Here is a 25,605-nt window from a genome sequence, read left to right on the forward strand (position 1 = left end):
TGTTTTATTCCTTTGATATTTTAACATTCTCTGTATGTTTTAATTGTTCTGCTTTATAGAACTGGTTTAAAACTTGTCTTCATTTACAGTTTCATTTGTAGCAAAGTTTTCAAGTTCTATTTCAGTTGAGATGATGAAGAAATGAGTACTTGCTGACCATTTAGAACTCTAGAATAAGAATCTATATACTCAAGAAAACAGCTAATACAACTTGTGTATATTATGTCAGTAGTTGGCTTTTTCCTATGATTGTAACAATTCAGTATTTTGAGTTTTATTGTCCACTTAGGAAATAAACAAATAAATTGCACGAAAGTGATTTGTTCTAAAGCGCAGAGTAACTAAGATTATTACGAAATATTCATGAGAGATCTAAGGAGTATGGTGTGACTTCAGTGCCAGCAAGTAGCTTTTACATCTTCCTGTCAATGAGAACACAAAAGGAATATCTAATCAGCTCTGAAACTGCTTTGAAATAGCTGGTAGAGGTTCAGTGCATTTCTTCTTGTTTTTTTGATTGATGCTGTGTACTGAAATTAAATCAGTATTGTTTATTATATAGACATTTGCCCACGCCCCCTCTATAATTGACAGAGATGAGATCTGAACATCAAAGCTGATTTTACATTCTGACCTTCATCATATGGATTACTGATATTTTTCTTAAGATTCTTGCTGACTTTTTTACACTTCCTTTTTTGTTAGCCATTACTCCTTCTATAAATATTATTCTGTATTGGGGGGAGAAGTACACTTTTTTTCTCATTTTCTATTTTGATTGGTTGTAAGCATTTTCTATAGTGAAATACTATGGAAACATAAATCTCTGGAACTGTTTAAAAAGAAAATAATCTGAAAAATGCAGTAACAATGATTTACATCTGTATTTAAACATTCTGCTTTGATAAATTACAAGAACTCTTCGGTTTATTTCAATGTACATTGGTCACCTGTTTTATCTGTAAGGATTTTATTAAAATATGTGGAGTATTTCACTTAAATGTAAGCCTGTTATGCAGTGAGAATCACAGCATCAAAAGACAGCCTATGCATATGCTCTGAGATGCAGTTCATCAAATGAGTGTTAAAATCAGCTGAAAACTACTGTATTCTCTCTGAATGTGAGAATGCTGGAAGTTTGTCTTATGCTGTTTCAGAGGATATTAATGATGCTAAAAGCAGTACTAAATATTTTCCTTGCTTTTAGCACCAACACTTCCAAGAAATATCCAGTTCTAATTACAAACCACACACATCCTATTTAATCTTCCTTTATTTTGCTGTTCCACTGATACCTTGCCATTACTTTTCCTTTATCCTCTGATCCTTTTCAAGCTGTCATTCCGGCCCTGGCCTTTCTATCAGTTTTTTTATGTTGATGTCTTTGGATTCTATTTCACTTCTTGCTCAAAGGACCTTCATTGTGAACTAGAAAGGAGGAAGGAGAATGAGGAGAGATTTTCTTTCAAACAAGCCTATTTTACCATTCTCCATAGTTCTGCAGTTCTGATCACACTAAGCTCTATCCCTCTTTTTTTCCCATTGTGCACATCTATCAAATGGATGAAGAATCTGCTTTATTCCTTATTTGCCATTACTCCATCTTCCTGGAAGTTCTTCATTTCTGCTTTTGAGGAGTGTCTTCATGCTAAACAGTCCAATGCCTTTGTAAGTACTTTGGGTATGGCAACCATTTACCCTGAGTTACACAAAGTGTCCCAGAGGACTGAAGGAAGGAAAAATAATCATCTGTGTGCCTTTCTCAGTGTGAAATCTGAGTTATTCTTTCCTCTATCCTGATGATGTGCTTGAAGCTACTGTTTTTGAAACAATTTTTGTCCCTTCCACAGGAAACCTTGCTAACTAAGGCAGACAGATTTGTGCAGTGTGTGGAAAATTAATAGAGATGAGATGATAGCAATGGGAAAATATCATGTTACCTATTATTTCCTGTGTTTTTCCTCTGTTACTCTACAGTTCCTTTGGGATTGAGCTAAAGACATGCAGATTCATACACTTGTATGTGTTTGTGTTTGTTTCAGAAAGATATGGAGAATAAATATAGTGGGCAGAACAATGAGTAAGCTTCAAAAATTTAAATGTAGCCACATTATGGCTTGCTAATTAACAAGACAGCACTTGCAATTTAATAAATGAGCTGATGACTTCTGGCATTACTGCAGTATTTCTTAAAGACAATATTGTGGAGAAAAATCATACTTGTTTTTCTTTTGCTGCTGCTTTTTTCACTTTACAAGTCATTATAAGCGAATTACCCACAAGGATTAGCTTTTTCAGTAGGTTATTCTCAGTGTCTTGTTTTGAGCTGAACTCCAACTTGGAACAAATGAAATCATTGAAAAGAGAAAGGAGAGGTTAATCAGCTAATATTGAAGGAAACTTGATTACACCGAACTTGCTAAGCGTATAACCTCCTGCATTTGCAACCCAAAAAATATTAATTTTAAATAATTAAGATTAAAGAGTAGTGACAGTAAAGAGCTTTGTTTCCCCTCCCATTTAAGTTACAGAAATCTCTTGCTTTAAGAGACTCTTGAAATGTGTGGTTGACCTTACCCTGATTTCCAATGTCCTTAGCCCCCGTAAATGTTCAATCAGGACTTTTTTTTTTTCCCTCACAGTTTCAGTTATACAGGGATTTGAGTGTTGTACTATGTAATGGGAAATGCTCCAGGTGAGGACACATGTTTTCTGTGGATCAGAGAATGAGACAATTGTGTTCAGTGTAAAAAGTATTTAAAAATCCCTCTCAATTTCTCCACTGTTGTTAGCTGTTCCTTCTCCCCCCTCTTCATGTAAGGAAGAGGTAGAAAGTGAATTGCCTGTCGCACAAAAGCAGGACTTAACCTTATATCCCTGGGGTGAAGAAATACTTGTTCAAAAGATGATGTTTGAAAAGGTAGAGAGAGGGGGAAGGCCCTGCATATCAGAAGGAGAGCAGAACAAAGGCAGTCAAACACAGGCTTTCAGTGTTTTCTTGACTGCAGCTTGAATTCTGCAGTTGTCTGCTGGTACTCCAGTCCTGAGAAGCAGAGAGCAGGTCTGAGGAGCTGAACAGCACAAAGCAATGTGCTGCATAAACCTGGTGAGGCCAAAGAGGTTGAAAGAAGAGTTTTTCCTCAACATAGGTCTTTTCTACATGGGTGTTTGGTTGTTTTTTTTCCACTCAGGAGTCTTAAATACCCTTATGAGGAGGGTAATACAGATTTCAGTTAAGTTTGCAGGAATGGAAAATTAAATCCTAAATTCTGCATATGTCAGTTTTGCACAAGTGATGGTACAGATGCTTTTCTGACATATGAATGCACTTAAATTGATAGTTTCTGTAAAGAGATGTAGTCCAAACTCCATTTCTTTTCTTTCAAGGCATATTTATGATGCTGCTTGAAAATGCCTTCAAATTGAATCTCTTAAGAGAATGAGATAAAGTAAAATTTTCTTCATAGATTTGTCTTTCTCTTTTCAAAACTACTGCTGCCTTCAGTGTACCTTTTTGTACAGTGGTTCTCTAATTTTTATCTGTACTTGTGGAGATTAGCAGTGTTTGTCAAGATTTTTGAAGGCAAGAAGTACAGTTTCTGTGGTTGTAAATATGGTCAATTAATGAAACTACTTGCATCAATTAAGCTATATACTCTGCCTTTTATTTTACTGAGAGCAGAAATATTGCTTTTGTTGTCAACAGATATTGGTTTGTTCATCCTGAGTGCTCCTCAGTACTAATTAACTATTAATTCCTGTTAAAGGCACAGAAATCAGTTACTTTCTTTTCCTAATTTGGGTGGGAATTAACTCCAGTTAGGCTCTTCTTTTTCTGAAGTGAATTTCCAACAGATAGCAAGAACAGCCTTGTGGAACTGCGTAGAATTTAGCATATTTATATGTTGCAGCTGAAGAGGGGAGAAAAAGTTTTGCCCCGTTTTGTTTTCTCCGGGCTGCTGAAGAGCAACTAGCATGAATCAGCATTCTATCCTTGCTGCAGTGACTTATCCAGTGACAGCATACAGGAATGAGGTGACCCCTCAACTCCTTTCAGTCAGACCTGAGGAAAAAAAGACCATGTCTTTTTTTTTTTTTTTTTTTTTGATGAAAGAAAGCATCGTGATTTTGGTCAATGGAGACTTTGCTTTCCAAAATCTGTTTTGTTGTTTAGCCCAGAAACTAGTTAGAAATGGTGTGATCTGAAGAGTTAAAACCATGGCAACTGTGTGCTAAATAAAACAGGACAGGTTAACAGAAGTGATAATGAACATTCTTGCAGGGAGCAGTCAGGTAGCAAGAAGAATGCTGAGCTTTTGTTCAATGTGGGGGATGCTACAGATAGAATGTATTGGGATTTGAATGTATAGCTTATGCTATGGGTACAGAAAGGTAGTAATTTATACCTGTGGTCTGTACTAACCTCAATTTCTTACACAGATTTTCTTATCTGGGAAGGCGATCTTCCATTTGAGTACAAAGGATAAAGCTGTTTCTTCTCACATGCTGGAACTGCTAAAGATTGCTCCAGTTATTGCACTTCTCAATACCTCTGTATGCGACGAATGGGTGAAAAGGACGAAGTTTCTTATCAGACAAACAAAAAGCAGCAGTGCAAAACTCCTTTCTGCGGATGTTCAAAACGCAAATCTATGTTTAAATGTTCTTCATCTTTGCTTGCTCCCCATTGGAGCCCTAGCTTGGAGTGAACCTAAATCTAAATAAACTCTCTGGTGTTTGATCCATTCTTGGGTTACCCACAGGCCCTTTTTCAGCTGTATTTTTGGTTTGGTTTTGTTTTTTAATATATTCACTGCTGTCACCTACATTTGTCCTTGGAGAAGAGGATTTTTTTTCAACCTTACTGATTTTTTTTTTTCCTGTGCAAGTTGTCAAATTGACAATTCAGACAGTAAAAAAAAAAACTACAAAGTCTCTATAGAAATCTTGAATGTGCATTATTATCAAATACCTTAAATTTAGCTTAACTAGAGTGGAGAAAAAGATAACAAGAACTAGAATTTTACTGATTGTGAAGGAAGAGGAAAGAATGTTAGACAATACTGAAACATTATGGGTGTTACAAAGAATGATATCAGCCTACAGAAATTTTTTTTTTCCTTAAGCTGTGGAATATGGGTTTTTGCTTAGGTCTCTGTAGACCCATTGTCTGACCCTACTGCAGTTTCAGAGGAATCTCTGCGATTCTGCAAATTCCAAACTTTTAATAAAATTCTCACTTGCTACAACCTGTTAAGATTGAGAACTTGTGGATTTTGAATGACTAGGATTGCGCTGAACATTTGTTAAAGATTTTGATCTGTTTGCAGCTGAGCTGTCTTTGGCTTGGAGGTCTGGTTGTCTTGCTGACTGGGTCATGTGTATTTTTTTCTGTCCTGACAAGCTGTCAGTTTTGTGTTGATATCTGTGTTCTCTTTCTGATTTTTTTTTTTTTTTTTTTTTTTTTTTTTTTTTTTTTTCAGAATATGGTCAATTTCTCCTGCTCACTGTTTCATCTCACTTTAAACTAGCCAATGTGTTTCTTTTACTGCAAGGCATAACAAATCAATATTATAGGATATATGCAGCAGAATTTTTTTCTGTATCTTACTCAGTTGGGTTATGCTAATAATAACATTTAGCACTTCTATACAGCTTGAAGTGATTGCGCAGGGAGGCAAATGGAGGAAGAATTATCATTTGTCTTTTAAATAGAGTGAGAACTAGAGCAACTCACTCAAGCTCTATAGTGTGTTGGGATAATATGGGTTTTATTTTTTTTTTTCTGAGAAATGTGCTTATGTCTTCCAAGACATAATATATTCAAACAAATATATAAAGGTAGATTTCAGTAAATGTATTTGTCCTTAAAGCAACAGTGTCACTTTAACATCAGTAAAAATCAAAAGTCTCTTCTAGTAAAATCTGTCAGTACTCAGTGCTTCAAGATACCTTACAAACCAGAAATGTGATGTGAGTGAAAGTCAGATTGTTTTAACACTAATTGTAACATCAGTAATTTGCATACATTATCATTTAATTCAATTTTCTGACATTTTTATATGGAAAAGTTTTCACAGCCACTACTGCAAAATTTAAAATAAAATAGTGAATTATGCTTTAGAAAAATATTTCAATCTAGGATGTTGGAAGACATCTCAAAGTGGAAGGAAGGGTGTATGATGGGTTCTAAAATAATACTAGCTTCCTCTGAGTTCATTTTCTGTGACTGCTACTTCAGGATTGTAGGAGCACTTGATAAACATTAAATGAGAAAGGATGATATCATGTAACTAAGTAAGGAAAAGCAAAAGTTTTACTGAGATTTTGCTTGAGGGCATAAAGTAAACTCAACTATTAGCATTTACTCTACGCTGCTGTTTTGCTGCAGCATGTTTCAACATCTTCCTAACCATATTGCCTTCTGAAGTTCCTAACACCTCTTTAGTCCATTTGGACTCAGTAAATTGTAGTATTTGTATGTTAACATTTTAACTGTGTTCTGTACTGTGTCATTCTGATTACTGAATGTGTGTGTAGAACTGGATTCAGAATAGATTTCTCTAGAATTCAAAGTTTGTTTTCAGTTGGCAGCAAACTGTTGGTTACTGTACTTATGAAGTTTTGTGCCCCATCTTCTGTTGTTTTCACTGAAACCAACTTTCCTAGTTTACTCATGAGTATCCTGAGGGACAGCACCAAGTGCATTACTGCAGTTAAGACAGATTGTCTCTAATGCCTCCTCCTTATCTGCTAGGCCTATTATCCTGTCACGGAAGGCAATTGGATCATTTTGATGTGATTTGTTCTTGACAGATCCATGTTGGCTGCTTTTTATCACCTGTATTATCCTGTAGGTACTTTTAAATTGACTCTTAAGTGATTTGTTCCAGTTTCTTTTTGAACACTGAAGGTAGACTGGCTGATCTATAACTTTCCAGGACCTTTTCCTCATTTTGGAGATATTCATAAAGTCTGCCCTTCACCAGACCTTTAGAACTTTTCTTTACAAGTTAGGCTCTAAAGGGTAGTCATTACTGATTCACAGATTTAATTGGCTAGAATGTATTTAGTACGCTGGGGTGAATTGAATCGGGTCCTGTCAGCTTGGATGCATCTAATTAATCCAAATGTTTTTCCTTACCATTTCTTTTTTCCCCTTTTATTCCAGCACTGGGGTCTAATCATAATCCATTCTGCTCTAACGCACAACCCTTTAACCAAATGACTGATAAACTCTTTTAGAGGTTTACGTGCATGTATTATAAGCATCCTGCTATATATCCCACTTCAACTCTCCAGGTGAGTTTACGTTAAACATCTTTACAAGATAGTTGGGTGTATTTCAAATCTTACAGTTATGCTCTGGAACAAATAAGTATATTACTGGTGAAATTTCAGTTCCTGAAATTCATGTGTGATCCAGTATTAGCTGTCAATGCGCTTTTAAAAAGATGTGCAAGTAGAAAGATGATATACTTTTCATTCCCAAAGCTTTTTCATGAATAAACATGAAGCAAATTTAATCTCCCACATGATCTTTTCTAATGAAATTCCCAAACAAATAGCTTTTAGGTCTAAATCTTTCTCTGTTGATTGTAAGGATGGATTTTCTTTGAAAATTTGATATTTTTTTTCTGCCCTTTTTCTTTTTTCCCTCAGGCAGAATTTATGATGATTTTAAAGTTTTGGTATGCTTTTTATTTTGAAGAGTAAATAAGCTGTGAATATACTGTAATGCATTCTTTTGTGTTTTGCTTTTTCTATATGCATAAGGGATTTCTATCATTGTGTGCATCTTTGTCAGATGCCTTTTTATATTACTCAGTTTAAATAAATTGTTGATTTATTGTTCAGATTGTTCAATTTTCTAGTCTTGTTTGAGAATAACCTCTCAAGCTTAGCCAATTTTTCAGTATTTTTTCATTCATTATGCAATACATCCATTCATTTAATGGTAGTAAGTAGAATATGCAGTGTTCTTACCAGTTGCAGAGATGCTTTGCAAAACAAAGTCCACAAGGATAATTTGTGTGCAGCTGATACTGAGTCAGTGAAGTCAATGCCTTTTTTTAAAAAATATACGTAATCACTGCATGTTCTGAGTATGTTTGCTTGTATAATGGTTTGTAAATACACCACAGTTCAAGGAAAACACTTTTGTTTTTGAGGTATTATCAGATTTTCAAAACAGGTACATGGCCTAGAATGCAGAATTAATGCATGAGTTTTAGTTACTTTGACAACAATTTAAAAGTATGGCTTCTGTATCTGTGTGTTTAGAGATGAAAGAGGTTCTTGCTCTCTTTGATTATGGAGTACTTGAGGAGTTGGAAAAAGAAGAGTTTAATACAGCTCAGAAAAGTCCATGTGAAGAGAAATCAATGCAACCATCTCTTCTCTTGCTGCATTTTTGTCTCTGAGTGGTAGAAAACTGAGCAGCACTATCCTGTCCACACTGCAGATAAATTAGTTCTACTCACAGCAATGCTGCAGTTAAATGTTTTTAGTAGGCAAATTCTCTTGAGTCTTTGAAGGCCATATATGGGACTAGCATTTAATTAGATGTAAATAATGATATGGACCATTGCTCTTGACTATCTTTAATGATTACTCTATATTTCCTAGAATACATACCTAAAACTGTGAATACATGCCTTATGATTTTTTTTTTCACTGCAACTTTTGTGTGCTGTAGGTGGATAAAACAAAGGCCGTAGCTTAGCCTGAACGAAGATAATCGGGACTGGAGCACCTCCCCTATAAAGACAGGCTGAGGGAGCTGGGCTTGTTCAGCCTGGAGAAAAGAAGGCTGTGGGGTGACCTTATTGCAGCCTTTCAGTACCTAAAAGGTGCCTACAAAAAGGACAGGAATCAACTCTTTGAAAGGGTTGACAACTGCAGGAGAAGGGGAAATGGTTTTAAGTTGAGGGAGGAGAGAGGTTGGATGTGAGGGGGAAATTCTTCACAGAGAGAGTGGTGAGGTGCTGGAACAGCTGCCCAGAGAGGTTTTGGATGCCACATCCCTGGAGGTGTTCAAGGACAGATTGAATGGGGCCCTGGGCAGCCTGGTCTGGTATTAAATGGGGAGGTTGGTGGCCCTGCATGTGGCAGAGGGTTGAAGATTCATGATCTTTGAGGTCCCTTTTTTTTCAACCCTGGCCATTCTGTGATTCTGTGAACCCTCTGTACTCTAAGTAAATTGCACCCAAAGCCATTTATCTCCTTTATTTCATTTTTAGGTTGTTAACTGGTTATGCTAGGATGTGACTATACTAAAAAAATGAAATTCTGTTATGCCGCATCTTCTGGAGCTTAACAGTTTTGTTTCTATTGGCAAAACCACACTGGAGCTTCTGAACATTTTTGGTATTAAAACCATGGCTGGCTGAAAAAAGCTATGGGCGCCAAATGGCTATAGATGTGAGAGCAGATTTCAGTCCTGACTTTAAAGATCTGGAATAGGATACTCTGGCTGAAATACAGCAGAGTATTTCATCGATATAATTCTACGTAATCAACTTGAGCTTCACTTTCACCCAGTCAAGGCTGTGTTTCATCTTGTACAGCATCTTTCTTGCATTTTTGCCCAGCAATCCATATGTGGTATGAAACAAATGCTTTGGCTTCAGTGGAATTTCATTTTGACAGAGATGGTTCTGTCAGTATTTCCTCTTTATTTGGCCATAGTTCTCTATGCCGGGTAGAATCCTAGCTACGGAAGCACTGATCAGCTAGGGGATATTACAGTCTTTATAGGACAGTTACTGTACTCTTATTTTCACTCGCATTTTCCTGAAAAGTTTTGCAGCTAATTCTTAAATGTCATGAATTAAAATATTAAGAATAACGAATGTTTGTGGATGTGCTTGCAGAAAGTGAAACTGAGTATCTGAGTTTCTGATGAAAAATCTTTTAGCCTACTAAACTATTACTTCATTTAAATATTGATATTTTAAGTATGATTTCATTTCCTAATCTAGTAGGAAATGTTAAATGAGGTATGAGTGTTATAATTTTAGGTGCTATATACTTTATTGACTATTGTGAGATTCATTTGTTATTTTTGTTAATTTGTCTCAAATGTTAAATACTAATTTACTTTGTTCAAAAAAGTGATCTCTTTTCTACCCTCATATAAGAAGAGAACTGTATTTCATGGAAAGTTTGTGCTCTGCTGAGACAAAGGGAGTGTTCACTTTTCTCAGCTAGTTAGAAGCTCATTCAGGGATATGTAACATGAGTGACTTGAGTGTTGTACTCATTCTGCCATGCTGATTATGTAGAGAATTGTTGAGTAAGATGTCAGGTGACAGGGCTGCTGTGACTTTTTGGAAGGGTTAATAGAGTAGGAACTTCTATAGTAAGCTAGTGTTATTATACAGAACATAATTTCTAGTTAAAGTACTGTGACTTTTCAATGCATTTTATAAATACAGGGTTTTTTTTTTTGTATTGAAATACCTGGATTTAACACTAATAAATATTAACTGTTAACTTTTAATATTTGCTACATAATGAATATTTCAGTAAGATAATAATTCACAAACCTTATGTTGAGGATATGGAGGTATGGGAAATTCCCATTCCTTCCAGAAAATGTGAATGATGTTCTTATTTGGTTGGAATGCAAAGAGGAACAGTTTCTGGGTTCCCCAGGTTTTCTACACTGTTTCTTCTACATAACCATCTTGAAAGTCTTGTATTTGTGAGGAAGTAAGGACTACTGCCCAAGCTGAGTGCTAGTATAGTCAAAGTGACTCTTTGATGTATTTCTCTGTAAGGGGAGAGGTTCATATGCCCAAAGTTGTTTTAAACTAAACACTTTGTTTCCCATCTCCTCTATCTGCTTACAGATGTATTATTAGTAGGATCCTTAGGCAAGAAATATTTTGCCAAGCAATAACCTCATAAAAACAAATAAAATGTTACTAGCCTTGTCTTTAATTGCAGCTCTTTACACATTATCCAATTTCAAGCTCTCTAATAAATGATCTTTATTCTTTGCAGTACTGTCCCATTTCCAGAATGAGCCCTTGGCCAAGAATTTTCCAATAGCAATTTCAGAAAGAGAAGTCTACAAGGTGTTTGAAAATGTGGGTATATCTGTAAGTGAGAACTTACTTGGGGAACATTAACTAATGCAAATGTATTTCTCGAAGTTAGTGTGGAGTTCCTAAATCACTTTGTACTTTTTTGAAATACTGTTTTCTTTCTAGTATTTGAATGTTCATTCTTTTGATATGAAGCATGATATCTACTAATTGGCTCATTTTGCCATTTAAATATTTTCACTTTTTAAGTAACAAAGATTTCAACAGTAGCATTTGAGACTTCTTATTTATAATATGATTTTAATTATGAATATGACTGTTAGGAAAGTCAGCTATTTAAAATAGGAAGGTGTTACTGAAATAATGTTGAAAAAACAGTATCAACTGTGAAGGACTTTGCAGGAATATCAATGAGGCAAGTTTGTGTTTGGTAACAGAAGCCCAAAGGCAGAAGTTGATATATTATAAAAGACAGTATTTATGGCTCATTAGATAAAGTCACAATTCAACACATGAGGCTGATGGGGGAGGGGGGAAGCATGTAATTAGGTTATGTAGAAGAAGGAAGGCAATTACAGGAGAAGTCCATTTTTAAAGTGAAATGTGTAAAAACTTGGCAGTGGAAGAACTGGCTAGTTCATGTTCTCTTTTGAGAGGAGGTCAGCATGTGAAAATCACAGGATGCAGGAGTAATACTTCAAAATACTTCAACATGGTAATAGTAAAGAACAGTGTCACAGAAGAGTTGATGTTTGTGGTTTTTATAGTTTTTCTGCCTTAGGACCCATAGACCTTTCTGAGCTAAGTACTTTTTACTGCGGTTACAAAATGCTCAAAGAGTACCCCATTTAAGTGGCCAAGAGGTTAAAGGGGCACACGGCTACCCTGGCTAGGTAATGGACCAGAACAGCAGCCAAGGAAGTTGTAAACTTCCAACTGTAGATCCTCACATCAGTTATTTTGGCAACTGATACGTAACTGCTTCATTTATTTTACTCGCATGCTGACAGGCTGCCTGGTACAGGCTGTGCTCTGACTGTGCTGCTGGGGAATTCAAAACTGATCAGTCCTTTGAGCTTCAGACTTTTGCCTGGGATGTTTAGTGTCTGTTCAGAAGAAGTGAGGGAAGTGCATGGTTTGATATAGGAATTCCTGGGGAAAATCTACTTTCTGGCAGCTGCACTTTATATCAAGTATTTATTAATGCTGCAGCCTTATTCTTTTTCATGACTGTCATGTTTGTGCTTGTTGTTGAGGTTATTTTTGAACATTAATTGGCAGTTAAAGTAACCTTGTCCAATGCTCTTTTGCTGCTGCTTTTCCCTTGGTTGCTTTTCTCTTCTCATTCTCTACACTTCTAATAAATATTTTAAATTCAGTTGTTGCTTTTTATTGCACTGTGGTCACAGAAGATGGAGAGCTTGGCTTAATCTGTACTTTGGAAAGTAGATAAGCAGAAAAAAATGGGAGCAGAGAATTCCTGGGTCAATGGACTTGGAAGCGATCACACAAATGTAATGCTACAAAAATTCTTCTATAACTCTAACGTCAGTGAAGCTGCAGTTGTATATTTTAATTCCTTTGGCAATGTATGGATTTATATATGAAAAAAAGACAACAGAAATATCAGAGAGGATGCAGGCAACTGTGATGTAGCTAAAGGAGGATATGAGGTTTGCTTTTCAAAAACATACCTTTGAGTTGGCTCAATATTTTAAAGTCACTTCTGGCCTTCTTTTAGATTATTGTTAGATAATTATGAAATGAAGTTCACACCTTTGTTAGAAAGGGGTAAAAATGAATGCATGGAGAGGTGAAATTGAGAACTGGGGGGGGTTCAGTGGTTAGTGCTCCAGTCTAGGATTCTTGCATGTAGGGGATATTGCATACAACGCTAGGTAAAAGGTATGCTGTAGCGCAACAGAGCTGTTGTAATGTCAGCAATGCAGAACGTAGAAACGCTGTTAGTCCGTATCTTCCTCCACTTAATCTAGAAACAGGCTGAAAACCTACTGCTTAAAACTATGTGCCAGCTGGGATGTGCAGCTGTTTGTCTTCATTTTTATGTAGGCTTCTCTTGGTGTGTTTCTCTTCAGAGAGGAAAGGCTTGTAAACAGCTGCATGCTGATTAACTATGCCAGGTGTGCCCTTATCTCTACCAAAAGAAAGGTCCTGCTATATCTGGCAGTTGAATTGACTTGTAGGTGAAAGTTGTTGTTAATACATTCTTTCTAATATGTAGAATGCAGCTGTGTTTTAATGGGTGTTATTATGTAGACTGTACCCCAAAAGGGAAAGATGCATGTGTATGAATATGAGCACTCACATAGTTAATTTGCTTTTGATCAAGGATATTTCTTTGCCTTGTATTTGTACACTTCCATCCTGTGTTGGAAAATGTGGACTCTGATAATGAATCTGATTCTTCTATAAGACTCAAAGTCTAGGTCTGAGTACTTTTAAATCATATCACCATCTCAATAGGCTTCTCCAGCAGTAAGATACATGCCATGATTTTTTTTTTCATGATTAAAAATGAAGATCACCATTTTTTTTGCTTTTATAAAGTTCTTATTTCGCTTTCTCACTGATCCTCAAGATAGGAGAGTAGTAACTTGCTGTCAGTTTTTAATGTTTTTTCTTTTGGTCACTTGAACTTCTAAAGCTTGTTTATTTTCTGTTCTTTAGCTGCTTATTCATAGATGAAATGTTGTATTACTTGTTCTATATTCCCAGATCCAGACTTCCCAGGGGAAGTTCACAACTTGAGTGCAAGTGTAAGACAAGTTGGTTTAACTGTAATGTTTTCTGTTATCCTACTTGGCACTGTGGCATGATGACCCTGTTTTGCATACTCTGATGGAGCCGAGTCTCTCCTATTATTTAGATTCAAAACTGTGATACTAATGTAGAAAAACATAGGTGGTCAGAGTAGCATTTAATCTCTTTTCATGTGGAAGTGCTGTTTGATTCAGACTGCCAGCTTTCCAAAAGTATTTTTGTGAGTCATCTCTCATCATACTGTTAAACGAATAAAAAAAGTAAAAAGAGACCCTTAGCAAGTCAGTAGTCCAGCTGTGGTTGTAGGATTCTAAGATGTTTGTGTTACAGTGCAAGTTATTTCCTGGGGATCATCTAATATTTGCTTTTTTCAAGGAAAGTAATATACTGTATTTCCAGCATGATCTCTTGTAAGTCAGTTGCAATCACCTTGTGGTGACAGATTGCATAGACAGAATTTTCTTTCATTCCTTGAGAAGAGGGATAAAGACACCACTTGTGTCCGAGGCAGAACCCTTGGTATTGTGTTGAATGGTTGCTGGGTTTGGCCAAAAGAAATATTGTGCTGTGAAACTGGGGGGAAGCATTCTAGATAGTGTCAATGTAAAGAAGATCTCAACTGTGTGTGATTCGAATGAGATCGCTGATGTAGTGTAATGGAAAGCTTGGTATGGTACAACTATGGGCTCATTTTCACAATCTACTATGACATGATGATGATTCAGTGTCGTAGCTGTAACTGGGAAATGATCAGGCTGCTTTGCAGATGTGAACAAAGGCTGGCAAATGCTGTGAGAATAAAGGCAAAGCCTCTGGGTGTGAAAATATAAAACAGTTAAAAAGTAAGGAAATACCAGGATACATTTTAAAATGTTATTTTACTGTATGGGGAACATTTTAAGAATAATTGTCACTCTTTGGTATGATCGCTAAAGCCACAACATCATAAATAATAAACAGCTGGAATCAAAGGAGTTTACTTGACTTACCATCAGACAGAGCATCACCATGAGTTTATTTGCATTAATTACAAGATTAAATATCCTCTGTCTAGAGATCTTCTATCTAAATCATAGAATCATAGTATAGCTTAGGTTAGAAGAGACCTTAAATATCATCTAGCTCCAACCCCCTGCTGTGGGCAGAGTTTAATCCTTTAACTTGAAAGGAACTTTTTTGTAAAATAAGTAAAAAATGTTCTAATAAGGAATAAGTGGTGGACTGAAGAGAAGGAATTTTGCCTATTTTCTTCAACTTCAAAGGTGTTTTTGTTACCTATGTGCAAATGGGAAAATAATTTAAAAATTATATATTTTCTTATTGTCTATTTAATAATGTATCAACACTGTAAAGAGGCAAGATGAAGCTCTGAAGTTTGGATCAACTCTGTAAGAGTCTAGGAATTAGATATAAACTATTTTGAAGATATTGGGATAAATCTGTGAGCAGTCCAAGTCAAAGGCAGGGTCCTTCTCCCTGTACTGTGTTCTTCTGATTCCTGTTCAATCATTGATGTTAAATTCTGATGTTTTGAAAATGAATTATTAGTTTAGACTTGGAGTTCTTCCTTACCACCATGACAACTCAATTGTATACAAAATCACTTCATTTTGCCTAGGTTCCATCCTAGTTCAGAACTGGAGAAGGATGTTCATTAAGCTAGATGTCTGAAGTCAAAACATGGTGCTTTGTTGTATAGTTTCTACCCGTAAGTTAGTTACATTGCTGAATTATGTTAATTGGCTAGATACCAGGAAGCCTTTAGTCAAAAACTGGGCAAATTATTTCTGCTTACTTGCCTTTTCTCTCTGCATCTGTGTTCTCACCTCTGCAAATTCTGGATTTTAGTTTTACCACCATCAATTGAAGTCTACAGCAACAGTTCCTAAACAGATATACTGAATTGTGCTAGAGATACTGCTGCAGACTGTTTTAAGGACGCTGTTGGTATTCTGATCTTTCAGTTTTCAGTGTATATATACAGGGCAACAGAATCATTGTTATTGTATGTTTTCTTGGCTCCCGCTGGCTGCAATAATAAAATTAGGGAAGAAAGATTCTGCAGGCAGCTTGGAATGGTGCTAAGCATTTTAAACTCCTTTTGAAAGAGGAAGAAAAGAACAGTGATGTGTTATGAAAAGGGAAACCTCCCTGAGCAGGATTCTGTCTTCCAGGTGGAAAAGTCCACAGCAGTGCACAAGTCTGGAGGCATTCTGTTGGCCTCTTGTGCTTAACTCCCAAAGTAAAAGCTAACAGCCCAAGAACAGCAAGCAGGCTTACCTAGCTGTCAGTATGTGGAAAAAAAACCCCTTTGTATTCTGTTCTTACTTGAAGAGGACAGTGTTTTACAGTGACAAACACTAGAAAGGTGCTTTCAAGTCACATCCAAATAGAAGATTCTTGGGTGTATTGGCATAAAGTGGGGCAGGGATCATTCCTTATTCCTTTTGTACTTATACAGAATGCAAGCTTTCTCTGCTTATATTTTGACATCATTTGATTTTTTTTTCTTCCTTATTTTCAGAGGTTTTCCTCACTGTCTTCACGTATCTTGCAACAGAAATGTCGATGATGTGAACAGTCATTTAGTAGGGAACAGCCAGTGTTACATTTTGCACCCTTTTCTCAAATTTAAAATGTAGGCATAATGGATTGGTGGTACTTTAGTATTTCACTTCCAACAAGGTCTGAATATTGTTTTATTCAACTACTTAAGTAAGCACTTTCATCACCCTTTAGATTAACGTTTGGATTGAAAAACATGAAGATAGATGATACAGCTTATTGAGAACTGTGGGTAAAAACTGCTATTGCCTTTGTAGAAATCAGGGAACTGTAAAAAGAGAAATAAAGCAAGATACGAATGAGAGTCGTACACATGCAAAGAATCATCGCTATCTAGGACAGGCATTTCTGAATTAACCAGAAGATAACATCTAAGTCTGTCGAGACTTAAGAAGAGTTAAATTTTTTGTAGTTTCTCAGTATTAATAAGAATTAGACAAGCCTAAGAACAATAAAATGCCAAGTTACATAGTTAATAACAGACAAGTATCTAAAATGATCTGCATATGAATAGTGATGAACTTCTACATTACAAATAATTTTTTCTTACTGCTGTACTGCAGGTGGGATCTATATTATGTAAGTTCAACTAGAAAATGTGTAGAAGTTTATGTAAGCAAAGTTACTGTATGCATGAGAATGCCAGGCAGTTTTCCCTGCACCTCTGTCCATCATTTGTATCTATTTTTGTAGTGACTGAGTGTTTAACTTTCCTGACTTTATCAGCCTTCTGCACTTCCCATCTTCCTCTGCTACAAACTTGTTTGATAAATGTCTTCTATGCGCAGACAGTAAGTTTCAAATAGTTGTACTAGAACTGATATACTGACTTATGAACCTGGAGAGGGCAAAGGAAAGAGAATCCTGAGAAGAAACTGTGAGTAAAATTGCAATGTGGTTTTAGGAGAAAGTGCTCAAGGAAAAAAACCTGGAATCTGACAATATAAGCCCATTCTACGTGTTTTTCTTTGTTCTTAGTGACACTAATTCCTTCTTCACTATACCTCATTTCTCTAAGTATAACATGACATTAACTTTAAAACATTTTGAATTCTCTTGAAAAATTGTTTGTGTTTTAAAAAGTCATATCTCTAAGGCTAGCAAAATGTTTCTTCTTACATTTTTACTGTTAAATACTTAGGTTTTTATATGCTTAAGTCCCAAGGCTTGTGTCATAATGTTATGTCTTTGCTATAAGGGAAATTTTCCATATCTGCAGCTCACCTTTGCAGGATGAGACATTTCAAAACACTTCTTAAAGAAGTTCCAGAACCAAATCTTGACTTCTAGTAAGCGATCTCAGAGGTGTTATAAAATGATAAACATTGAAAGTATGCAGAAGTATTATTTGCTGTGGAAATTAATTCTTATGGAAATAGAAAAAAGTATCAGTGTAAACTTCTGTTATGGACTATTTTATCTGCCAAGTCTTTGAAATACGGTTTTTGCATTCAGCGAAACTTATCTTTCAAAGAATAAAGCTGTCCTTTGGCTCGCTACTGATGTAAACAAGACAGAAACAAAAGTTATGTATAGTGTAAAAAGTCAATGACAGTGACAAAAGGAACACAATCACACCCTACGTATCTACGTATTTGTCTCCTGGTTTTTGATAATACTTTCTTCCACAAAAGTGTACTTATTTTTTATTTCCCAAGGGTAAATCTAGGAGACTGTAACAATTTCTTGTTATCTTTTGACTTTTTATTGTATTCACCTAGTAATATTAAAATGAATATAGTATAAAACAGTAGCTCAGATCATTAAACACACCTTGTTCTGTTTTTCAGATCATTTTGGTCAAGTCTATGTTCTCCTTTAAAAACTGCACTCTTTCTGACTGTTAGAATTAACTCTTCCATAAGTGGAAATTACATGGGGAGACTTCTCTGAGATAAAAGCTTTTGGTGGAGCAGTAAATATTTGTTTAAAAAGCCTATATTACAAGTAACTGTTCTAATTGCCACAGAGATCTGGAAACTCAGTGGGAAGTGTGCTCTTTTTGGAGGTGCAGAGTAGTGTTGCGCATTGAGATGTGATTGTTTAGTGTGTAGAGGCTTGTAGCTCATCGTTTACTCTTATCAGATAAGGATGACATTGCCAAAATTAGGGAACTTTTTTCTCATTTCAAATCTCTCTCTGAGTTGGTTTTAATATGCTTCGGTTATAAGAGGACCTATATTTTGTCCAGTAGTCACATGGATGTGCGTGTCTGCAGCTGGTAACTGTCAGATGCCATCACCACAGCAATTGGTGAGAAACATAAATTTGTGGAGGTATGTTTATGATGGGTATAACAAAGAAATGCTTTAAATTCTATTTTTCTCTAACCGTCTGCCAGAGGGCGGAACACTGGCAGCATTGTAATGTAAAACTTCTTTACCTGTTTCATGGCTTCTGTATTAGGGACAGCTGCTTTTTTTCCTTTGGGATTCTGAATGTGGAAATGAGTGAACACTTGATTAAAAGCACCTCACTGTTCCTCACTTGGAGTGTTCAAGAAGTAAGCAATTTCTCTGTAGAGCTCAGAAAAATCCCATTCACCTTTTGTCAATAACTTAAACAGAGCCTATAGGTTTTGATTTGGAATGTCTGAGGTATGTTTCATTGTTTTGCTTATTTTGTAAGAGAAAATGCCTCACATTCAGACATTTCAAACAAAGTTTATTAAATCACTTTGGTTTATTTCATTCCTGTCTGTTTTCTGTTCCTTTCTTGATTATGTTCAAAATGTTCTCTTCTGTTGTGACTTCCCTTTCTGGCTCCTAAGTCTTCCCTTTGGTTCACTGGTCCAGGTGCTAATAGATCTAACAAACTGCTTTGAGTTCTTGCATCTTCCTTCATTTTGCATTCTGAGCTGGATTCTGCCCCTTAGAGTTGTTTGAAAATTCAGTCATCCTCCATTTGATGTAAGGAACAGTGAATCTCCTGTGCCCTTTCTTTTGCTGATGTTTTCAAAACATTTTTCAAATGTTTACAATGAAGCTTGATTTCCTCCCTCTTTTTGAAATAGCTATTAGTTCAGCCCTTCTTCAGGTAGAACCTCAAGTTAACCATAGGAAACATCAGTGAATTTTCCTTCTTACTTGGTTGAATAACTTGGGTTGAATAACTTGTGTCAACTTCATACTGACCTGTGTTACAATAAGGATGTGCCTGGTGGAGGTTTTTAAAACAACCACAAGGAAGATTAACTGTAGACTCTACAAAAAGAAAAACAAAAACAAAACAAAAAAACCCAACACTTTGAAGGCAAAAGAGGCTCCTGCAAATTGATACTCTTTCTTAAAGTATTTGACAATAGCTAGTGGTCCATGAGATCTTTCGCATCTCTTAAAAATAAGAGATAGCAAAAGATTTTAACCAATAATTTTTTCTTCTTGCAATAGTATTTGAGTAATAACTGCAGTAAGGACAGAGCAAGCACCTGAATGCAAATGTTGTGTAACTTTCCTGTGCTCAGTGAAATTACTGAATTGTGTGTTTGGCTTGAGATTAGAAGTGAAGTCCTTCAGTGTGTTTACGAAAATGAAGTGCTTACACATCTGTGCTGGAGGCTCTAGCCTGAGCATTTCATGTATTTAGGCTTTGGATGTTATGGCTATTAGGTGGTACTTAATGTAATCTGTGTGACGAAAATCCTTGCCACGTCGATTTTACTGAACTGGGTTTCATTTTAAAAATCTTATTTGCCAACAAAGGTAAAACAAGCAGAAGCATTCCATTTTCTGTGTAGAAGGAGGATAGAATAGAAGGCATTAAGGAATTCTTAATAATCCATACAAATTAAATATTTAATGAAGTGGGAAGAATCTTTATTCTGTTAAGGATCGCCCCACACACACACAAAAAAAATAATGATGAAAGAGTGTAGATGAAAGAGTAGAACAGAAGTTCGTGAAGGAGTTCTGTTTTGGTCAGGACTACTCATAAAACTCATCTGCAGTATGTGACTTTGATCAGAAGTTCTCTCTTTTTGACATGTTTGTTTCTTTTGTGAATTTTTATCCCTTTATAGATGTGCCAGGAGATATTATCAGTCTTAAATATTAATTTTAAGTAAAAGCAGAAGCAAAAACGTGTCTTACCTAATTGAAACTACTTGGAAAAAATTACAAAATTACAACAATGCAAGATTATTTGTGGCTCTAACTTTGAAACACAGTAATTGTGTAACCGCAATGGAAGCATTCCAAAATGTTTTTCATGTAAGCATTGTACTGTACAGATAGAGCAGATATCCTGTAGCGAAGGATGGAGGTTTCCAATTATGTCAATTAACAAAGTAGCTGATTTTAAGAGGGTAGTGCAGTGTCAAGGGGAAATAGATCTAGGCTGAAATTGCTAATGATTGTAAGGAAAAATGTTGCTTTATGAATTTTTACTTTACTTTTTACTTTGGTACTCACTATGGATTTGGCTTTTGAAGATGTATACCAGCCCCTCAGTTCTATCGATATGTACTTTAAAAAAGCACATAATCAAAGTAAAGCTGCACAATCTCTTTTTCCTGGGGCACAACAGCCATTATGTTTGAGAAGGTCAGAACTGTATGGTTTGATTTGTGCCCCATCACTTCAGTGTTTAACACACACAACCCTTAACCCAGCATTTGCACTTGCTGAATTTTAGTCTGCTTGGAGTTCAAAGGAACTTCATCAGCACAAGGTTGTGCAGAGTGCCTTGGAAATAATGATAGCTTGAACTAAAAAGGAAGAAAAGCAATTGGAACTAAAAGACGTGATGTAAAGCAAAATAAAGCCCTCAAAGAAAAGCACTTCAGAAATAGCCATTTAATTAGCCTATCCTTTTTACTCCTTTAGTTTTTGATGCTGCAGGTGTCAGTACCTTAATGTGCAGATAAGTATACAGCACTTTTTCTGCTTGTTTTACACATAGCAGTAGGACAGATAGTCCCAAAGGATTCCTTTCTATTACAGATTATTCCCAATGTATGCCCTGGCTGTAAGCACTCTATGACAGCAAGGTTATTGTAAAATGGCTTTTTTTGCCCTTTGAAGTAGAGCTATAACACTGAGAATAACTTTTATGAGGCCTTGTGGGAATCTTGTTCTTTATGAAATGCAGTGATTATGTTCAGAGGATGGAATAAATGTTCCTGTGAACTTTTTAAAAATAAAAGGAAGGAAGAAAAGAAATGAGAGCATTTGTAGCTTCAGGGGCCACATACTCTACCACAGGCAGTTTACTGGATTTCCTGCCCTAGCTTTCCCCCTAAAGTGAGGTTAGACACACCTGGAGACTACTCTAAAGAGCAGAAGTTAACTGACACTCTGTGCCAGTGGGGAATTATCAAAGAGCAAATGACTGAAACTACATCCTGTAATGGATGGTGAAGGCAGTGCAATGAGAATCTAAAAAGGATTCTTTCCAAGGCATTCAAAGGAGAACTGAGTAGTTTATTTTTTCATTTTTTATTCATAAAAAGAGTAAAATGATACTGCCTTAATTGATTTCAGGATGTCAGGCTGAATAGCAAATAAAGGTTGAGAAATTAGTCTCTTACTACTTCAAATTGTAACTTTATTTAATGTTTGCAGATCTAAGTTTTAACTTTCCTTCATGCCTATAAGGGTATAGAAGCAAAGAACATATGCTGCTGTGCTGCTTCTTGGTCTGGTATGAAGCAGCTTCAGGAAAGCCTGTGATCCCAAATACACAGAATGTGTAAGGCAAATCCTCAGATGAGGCCCTGGCAGCATTCATGAAGTCCAGTTCTGGATCTTCTGTGTACTTTCCAACCTGTTTCTTAAATTCACCTAGAGAGGACTTTTGGTTTCTCTCGGAACCTGAGTATTTGTTTTCTGTGGCACATGCTGAAATTATCTCTCATGTCTTATACACATGAGCTGCTAATAAAGCCTTTGTGTAGTAAAGGAGAACTTTATCTGGTAGATGGAACAAATGCATCTCAATCTGAGTCCCTAATGCTGTCCCTGTTGTTCTCCAAAGAGTACTAATAAAACATGTCAGCAAGGAAAGCCATGCATTACATAAGAGCGATGTGGGAAGAGCTCTTGAGACTGGTCTGGCAGAAGGGAGAGATGTGCAGAGAAGATGCAGCTATTTCCATGTTGTGCAAGTTATCAGCCCTTCTCCACTGCTGTACCTAAAGAAATTTTATCCTTTTTGTACCCCTCCGTTCTCTGTGAATGTAGGAAACCCCTTAAGTGGAGGATGATACAAACATTGAAAACGCTAGTTTCAAATTCTCTTAGCATTCACAGAAACTAGTTGACAGACACAGCCAGAAAAAGTGTGAAAACCTGAAAAGCAATCTTCAGAAAAAATAAATGCAGATTTATTAGTTGGGAGCAATAAGACTTTGTCTCCCAATTAAATATGTTTGAAAAAATATTAGGAAAGAACTGAAGGGGAAAAAAAGCCATTTATGCCAAAAATCTTTTGAACTTGTCATGCATCCTTTTTTTCTGACGTTGGTGGAAAATAAAATATTTGCTGAACTAAGCAACATCACTGAGTTCAACACTGAAAGAATATGCTGACGAGTCACCCAGTTACAGAGCTGCAAAGGTAGGATAGTTTAACGCCCAGTGGAGCATGTTTTCAGAATCCACAATTATTTGTTGGTTTGCACTTGCATAGGAAGTCTTAAAAAGGAGTGATTGTTAACGCTGTCAGAAAAATTAAAGATTTTAGTTTTTATGAGAAGCAATTGCTCTTGTTTTAAAATAGAACACAGGTAGAGGGTATTGCCATCCTTGAAAGTCAATGCCAGCAGGGCCTGGACAGACCACTGGTCACATACTGTGTTGATGTATGATGTTAAGAGATGTTAAGAGTCAGTCGGGATGTTCCTCTAAAATAGATGTTCATGTGCAGTGAGGTCTCATTAGGGTAGGAGGTGTGCAAAACAGGTTTGTGTTTTAATACAAAGGGAGCAGTCTAAGTGATGGAAGATTAGAATAGAACTCTGAATTGCTTCTGGATGCAGGAGTTCATCCCATCAGGTCTTGAAACCTAAGATTCATCACTTTATCTTTCATGATTTTTTCTCTCATGACTTGACAGAAAATTCAGTCGTTTCTGTGCTTCTGACTAAGAATGTGGGGACAACAGCTTTTACTTGACTTGCATGTTCTGAAGAAAATGACCACCAATTTTTCATGCTGGAGTCTTCCTTTCTAGTATGGAGATGAAACTTTGCTGTGCAAAGCACAGTTAGGTGACTGTTGCTTTTTTAGGGTGGCACAGATCTTAGCTGAGGTTTCTAATTGCTTTCCACAGCAAAGAACAATGTTAATTTTCTGCATCTTTGCAACCCTTCTATTTTTCTCCATCTGGAAGTTCTGTCTCAGTTGAGATGACACTTCCCAGAGTCCTGAGACACTCCTCCCTCATCTGATTTTTACATCTGAGTTAACAAGGCAGTTGGCAGTTAGAATACAGCTAGGAGTAGAAAAAAACATAGATCTTTGCATTACGGCTGGGAAAATGATAGTTAGATATATATACCTGCATAGTGTCTTTTTCTCTAGCTAATGTTGAAGCTATTAATAGTTATGTTTTACAATCCATGCTTCAAAAACATTCCCTCAATAGCACGCATTCAATCTGACCTTTAATTTTTCTTCTGTCAGCAGCAAAGGACCATTCCAGAAATATTTAGCCCAGTGGCATTCATCTTGTATGAGCTCTCTTTCATTCAAGCTTCTTGAGCACGTCTGGAGGGTCCTTAAACAAATTTTTTGACACTATTGATGGAACCTTTCTGATAGTTCATTAGGCAAATGGCAGAGAATTCATGAGCTTTTCCAAACATGCCTAGAGACTCGTGTTTGTCAGAGTTCAGTGCTAGCTAACAAATTGCTACTGATCTAATTAAAATGTAAAGTAATTCTAAGCACACAATCTTTGGTAAATCAAATGCACCAACTGATTAAAAAAAATTGTTTCAATCATAGTAATAGTTTACCAAAAGAGAATATTATGTTTGCACTTAATGAAAACGAGGAACAATTTTATATCACAGAGTATCTAAAAGCCGAGCAGAAAAGGGCCATTTTAAACAAGTGACAGTATATAAGAGAGACTCCTTGTTGTGATGAAGAGATTAAGGCACATTTTTATCACAAACTGCCATGATCTCTGTAGTGCAGACAAATGGAATTTCTAATGAAACACACATAATATCCTTATGACAATATTATTGTCATTAATAGTGTTTCAGTGGAAACTCAAAGTGCAGTGATAATTGCAATGCTGCTTTGGGATGAGACTTCCAAATTTGAATACTTCAGATTCCTCCAGATATCTTGATATTTCTCCTCAATATCTCCTATAGCTGAATGTTTCTTATCCAGTAAAAGTAGAATAGAGTATGATTTTGATATTTTATCTTATACCAAGATGGTTGCGTGTAAATGTTCCCTCAAAAATGTTGAAGGAAGCAAACACAGTATCAACATAGACTTCACAGGAAAGATTTATAAATTGTAGAATATGGCAGTCCTCTCATTGACAGCAGTAATAATCTCATACTCACACATGCAAGTACTTACTTGCATTCTCCAAATCAGATACAGTGAGTAACTGTGCAGAATTCCACATAAGTACCTCTCTGTAACTTACATAGTTTTTAATGTAAATTCTATTGATATTTAAAATATGTGCAAAAAAGGCATAATGAAGAATAAGCTTTTATTACCCCTAAGCAACAAAATTGGAAGATTGATGTAAAAATACAGGTACTTGGAAACATCAGTTTCGGGTGTCTATCACTAAAACAGCTTGAACTTGAAATCTGTCTTGTACTGACTTACTGAGGAGGTACATGCATAAGACTGATTATTACTTACAAGTTGTAACCCATATTAAGAAAGGGTTGTTGCAAGTTCTCACTTTGGACAAACTGCAAAAATGCATTGCATATTTTAGAATACCCAAAATTTAGATTCTGGTATGAGGATACTTATAGTTTATATTCCTTGACTGTTTCTGTTTCCTTTATCTCCAGTAGTGTACTCTCACAAGATTGGTACTGCCAAGGAAGGACCAGAATTTAGTCTCTTTCTGCACCAGTGACTCCCTCTCTTGAGGACTCAATGAATTAGGGCCTCATCAGCTTGGAAATAGGAAGATGCAGAGGGAGACTAATGATGCATCGCTTGAAGGCTTGCAGCAGAACTTGTTAGCAGCTGACACGGAGAACAGTTTTGCCTTA

Source organism: Tetrao urogallus (genome assembly GCF_951394365.1).
Source record: "Tetrao urogallus genome assembly, chromosome: 13".
NCBI classification, from domain to species: Eukaryota; Metazoa; Chordata; class Aves; order Galliformes; family Phasianidae; genus Tetrao; species Tetrao urogallus.